Source organism: Littorina saxatilis, linkage group LG2, assembly GCF_037325665.1.
Source record: "Littorina saxatilis isolate snail1 linkage group LG2, US_GU_Lsax_2.0, whole genome shotgun sequence".
Classification (NCBI taxonomy): domain Eukaryota; kingdom Metazoa; phylum Mollusca; class Gastropoda; order Littorinimorpha; family Littorinidae; genus Littorina; species Littorina saxatilis.
This window is the reverse complement of record NC_090246.1, coordinates 64,856,931-64,862,540: the sequence shown is the minus strand read 5'-3', so window position 1 is coordinate 64,862,540 and position 5,610 is coordinate 64,856,931. Positions and strand designations below refer to the sequence as shown.

Here is a 5,610-nt window from a genome sequence, read left to right as displayed (position 1 = left end):
CGATCGGGCTCATATTTTGTTTAGTCGTGACCTCCAATGACCTCTACACTTTAACGATGGTTTCGTTGACCTTTGACCTTTTTCAAGGTCACAGGTCAGCGTCAAAGGAAAAATTAGACATTTTATATCTTTTCTCGGAAACTATTAAAGCGATCGGGCTCATATTTTGTTTAGTCGTGACCTCCAATGACCTCTACACTTTAACGATGGTTTCGTTGACCTTTGACCTTTTTCAAGGTCACAGGTCAGCGTCAAAGGAAAAATTAGACATTTTATATCTTTGACAAAGTTCATCGGATGTGATTGAAACTTTGTAGGATTATTCTTTACATCTGTAGCCTTTTACGAACGTTATCAGAAAAACAAGGGAGATAACTAGCCTTTTCTGTTCGGCAACACACAACTTAACGTTGGGCTTTTCTCGGAAACTATAAAAGTGACCGGGCTCAAATTTTATGTGAACGTGACTCATTGTGTTGTGAATAGCAATTTCTTCCTGTCCATCTGATGCCTCATATAATATTCAGAACTGCGAAAGTGACTCGATCGAGCGTTTGCTCTTCTTGTTTTATTGTAAGATGGATATATATATGTCTAGCGGATGCAGCTACATGTACAAATGTGCCAAATTAGAACTTGCATTCTCAGCCTATAATCTTTGGCCATTCATGCGAGTCGAGTACTAAATATTGTGAATGCATGTGAGACTGCCTTGTTTTACTTTTGTGAAATGTGTGAACTCACTTTGTTTACATCTTTGTGTTAATAAATGCAGTTTATCAGTTACCTCTTTTTTTTTATTCTGCAAGTATGTCAAATTGCCCACACACACCCTCATGCGCGCACACACACACACAAAATCAGATCTCAAGTGTAAGTATTCTTTTTGCAGTTTTATTTTAATGCCCATAATCAGTCAAACAAATATATCATCACACTTCGTCACTTGCACCTAAGCTTGAAAGTAGCAGTCCTGCATACATATGTAATGTGTAAATGTTTCAGGTCACCATCTGTCCTGGCTTGAACATGCAATAAGAACACCTCTACACAAACACATGTACAGTCAACCGGCTAGCTGCTTCCCTGAAAGGCATATTTTTCTATGAATTAATCGATTTTCCGCAGACAGCAGCCAGGTAGTGGATCTTTAGTATATGTCCAAGCAGACGGTTGATCTTAGTACAACACATCAAGGAAATATTTTTTAAAAACAGATCCAACATCTAATCTTCCAAAGTTCATAATCAATAAAGAAGAAAGGTATGTTACTGGAACCCTTTATTTATGATTTAAGGCAATGTGCGGCAGTAAAATTACCAAACTTAAACTTGAAGAATACAGTCAAGGAATAACTTGGTTTTCTGGGTAGTTATTGAAGTGACTTATTAAAATGAATGAAAACATTGTGGATGGATATTGACGGCTGTTGCGATGAAAACTGGCATTTACAGCGTCAAATGGGATTTCTAGAAAACGGCTTTACAGCAACATCATACATCAGAAATTCATAATATTTGGCACAAGGATACACATGTATTATATCTACAATCATATAGAACGTGTTTGTTTTTTTAAACAACTACAGTTGAATTTAAATTAATTATTGTAATGAATCTTTCTTTCTTTATTTGGTGTTTCACGTCGTTTTCAACCATTCAAGGTTATATCGCGACGGGGAAAGGGGGGAGATGGGATAGGGGAAAGGGGGGAGATGGGATAGAGCCACTTGTTAATTGTTTCTTGTTCACAAAAGCACCAATCAAAAAATTGCTCCAGGGGCTTGCAACGTAGTACAATATATGACCTTACTGGGAGAATGCAAGTTTCCAGTACAAAAAACTTAACATTTCTTACATACTGCTTGACTAAAATCTTTACAAACATTGACTATATTCTATACAAGAAACACTTAACAAGGGTAAAAGGAGAAACAGAACCGTTAGTCGCCTCTTACGACATGCTGGGTAGCATCAGGTAAATTCTTTCTCGTCCCAACCAATATGGGACTCCCCCTAACCCGCGGGGGGTATTGTAATGAATATGCAGTGAGAAATTCGTTCATTCTTATGACAAAAGATATTAAAATTCAACTGTAGTCTGTTGTAAAAAAATCGTTCTATATGATTGTTGATATGATACATGTGCATCTTTGTGCCAAATATTAGGAATTTCTGATGTATTATGTCGCTGTTAAACTGTTTCCTAGAAATCCAATGTAACGACTGTTTCCATAGCAACGGCACTCTATGTCGATCAGTATTCACAATCCTCCGAAAGCGGCGTATGGCTGCCTAAATGGCGGGGTAAAAACGGTCATACAGGTAAAAATCCACTCGTACAAAAACATGAGTGTACGTGGGAGTTTCAGCCCACAAACACAGAAGAAGAAGAAGAAGTATTCACAATTGTTCTATTTATTTTTATGTCACTTCCCAGAAAACCAGGTTATTCCATGTATTCTCCAAATTCAATTTTACTGCCGCACATTTCCTTAACAAAATGTAAGATTTACTGTACTTTGACCGAGCAATTTTTGTAAGTGGACAGGCCTTAGTTTTATTTCGGTGGCATAATTCAATGCGCTTCGTCAAAATGTCTTGAACTGAAACCAAAAGCAGATGCAAGACTTATGGTCGGTTGGAGTTGTCTCCCGTACTCCTAACTTTAATGTGCTGCAGACAGGTGTGCCCAAACAGCCCATATCACAAACGGTTTGGAATTCCCGAAAACACAAGATCCGCACTGCACAACTTCAGTGCACAAATACGCGAGAGTGCTCGGTCGCTTTTTGAAAATGTGTATCTTGAGAGAAAAATATAGAATAGTGCGCTGTCCGAAGGAATAGAGTTCTTATAGGACAATGACAGCGCTCAGTTCAAAACGATAGGACATGATCACATCTGACCGCCATGCGGCTATGTGAATCAGACATCTGAGCCTTTCAATCCGTCTATGTCGGACACCTGACGACATCCCCGAGGCTTTTAAATGAAATAAGACCATACGGGCACTAATAGTTGCATACCAAAAATGAACTGCCTCAAGGCTCTCTATGCAGAGTGGTATCTTTTTAAAGAATACATTCAGGTACAGCTTCTTCGAAAGAAAAAATAAATTCACCGCAACCACCAAAACATCTACCTCACTACAGAAAGCAGTCAAAGTGTTGATTTTTGGTCTGTGACCAAGTGGAGGGATGGTCTTATCCCATGTTAAAGGTGAGGACAACTTTTTAAATGAGGCGTAGTGGGCCTTTAAAACATTGACACAAATTTACAATAACAACAAGTTGTAATGCTCAGTACAACCAATACTGAGTGGACATTTACTGCCGCTGTTGCTGTAGTTTCCCCATCGATCACAGCTGGACCTGGATAGCACTGCTTTTTATCCACATTAACTGGCCAGGTCTTCGTCATCTTCTGTCCCTACTGACAAATGAATGACAAAGGAACTGATCTTAAATTCAAACACAATGACAAGAACAAGTTTTAAGTATGAGTAAGGAGTAAATTGTGTTTGTAACTGACACACACACACACACTAAACCCACATAAATGCCAAGAGCGTAAACATTCTAATTCCCTGATAGACAAGTTCCAAATCCAATGCCTACTTTTTAATATGAAATATAGAAGACACATTCCCTGTCAGCGCTTGCTATCAAATTCAAAAAGCAAAGCAAAGGTCTGTAACATCAATCTGCAGGGCTAGAAAAATCTGCAGGTATTATTACTATTAATGTCTGGCAGCTCTCCTGACTGGCCAGGGAAAATCAAACACACACACACACACACACACACACACACACACACAAACACACTTCGGTTCTCACACACAAACACACACCAACAGTCAGAATGTAACCAGAACTTGAGACTGAGAGGGAGGATAAAACACAATATGATCAGGTAGCAGAACTCTTACCTGAATTGCCATTAGCATGAAATATTTCCCATTTGAGTCTTGACAGCCTCCCGATCATGAAGGAATCAATCTGCTTCTTCCACTGTGCCGGATCGATGCCAACCTGTAATATATAATATTGGCTGAAGTAACATTCCTCTGAGCAACAAATTTAAAACAGTTAGTTGACAGGACAAGTAGTACTAGGAGCTACATGCAGTATGATATTTAGCTATGTGGAGGAACAACAAACACACTGTCCACAGAACCAGATGAATTTACACACTGCACCCTCCCCCATAAAACAACAACAACAAAAAACGACAACAGACGACCAAACCAACATTAACGCTTGATTCTTATGATACTGTGGACAGTGGCATTGATATCTTTCTAGAATATAAAATTTTATAAGTCCTTTTACATTTAGTGAAGTTTTGACTGAATCAGTGAACTGAATCTGTTCACATAGACTGATAGAGTGACAGACATACAATGTAGACACGTTGATGTGTGCATATATATATATACATATGCATATTACATAACATGTATATATATATATATATATATATATATATATATATATATATATATGTATGTATAACATGTATGCATGTGTGTAGAGCACAAAGGAAAAAAATAATAGAACTTGACACACAGTTTCACTGAGAATGAGATATATCCTGACAGTGAGTGAGTGAGTGACTGTTTACAGCAATACATTGTACTTAGATATATCCTGACAGTGAGTGAGTGAGTGACTGTTTACAGCAATACATTGTACTTTATTAAACTTAAAGGTACACACTGAAAGTCATGCGCTTCTAGTATTAAAAATGATTCTAATACTGGAGGAACTGCATGATCATCTTACTGGTGAAATAAAGCTAAGAGGTTCGAGCAGTTCTGTGGTTTGGACTCTTAGGTGTTCATTATTTTATTATTATCCCTGAACATGAATTATAAAAATAAAATGAAAACACTCTTCCAGTCTTGCTCACAGTCACACACACACCTCCATATGAGTTATTCTGACCAGAACTTGAGAATGTAAGGGAGGGGAAGGAAAAAACACACTGTACATCATAACACTGACAGTTGTACATGTATAATAAAACCTCTTCGCCTTACTCTTACCTGATTTGCGGCAGTGGCATCAAATATTTTACTTCTGTCAGTGACAGCCTCAAGATCATGCAGCAATCGGTTGGCTTTTTCAGCTGAGAGGAGACCTTGAAGTTGAACATACTAGCTCTAGCTCTCTTCTGATTGATGCCAACCTGCAAGTAAAATAATTGGGAACGGCCGATCAGAAGGTTACCTATTTGAGTATTTCAAGTTAGACTCAATCTTTAAAAACAAAAAGAATTTATAAAATATTATGATCATGCACCTTGAAAAGAGGTTGCAAAAACGTGGTAGTGGTAATCTTCTTCTTCAAATTAATGAGAAAATCCCTGTACAGGGCAACTACGTGTTGGTTCAGTGAACGATACCTTGCGCCTGTGGACTGACAGTCACAGTGACACTGACAGTGACTCGAGTGAGTCGAAATGACACCTGTTGCAACACATACTACCATAAACCCACTCTCAGTTATGAAACGAAACATGGAAACTTACCTCTGGTTAATATGCAAAGGTTCGCCCGTCCCAATTCTCTCGCATTAGCAAACACCATTGCCATTGGAGATTCTGT

General features: G+C 38.2%; 1 long non-coding RNA gene across 1 annotated transcript in view; it reads right to left on the bottom strand.

Annotated features, from left to right (window-relative positions):
* Positions 1-880: 880 nt before the first annotated feature.
* The window catches only part of LOC138959537 (uncharacterized), a 5,062-nt gene continuing 332 nt past the window's right edge, over positions 881-5,610 (bottom strand). The window contains exons 1-4 of the long non-coding RNA XR_011453739.1: positions 5,535-5,610; positions 5,050-5,192; positions 3,931-4,033; positions 881-3,434 (exon numbers count right to left, since the gene is read on the bottom strand). The exon at positions 5,535-5,610 is cut by the window's right edge and continues 332 nt beyond it. This is a non-coding gene — a long non-coding RNA (uncharacterized lncRNA). The remainder of the gene's footprint in view (positions 3,435-3,930; positions 4,034-5,049; positions 5,193-5,534) is intronic.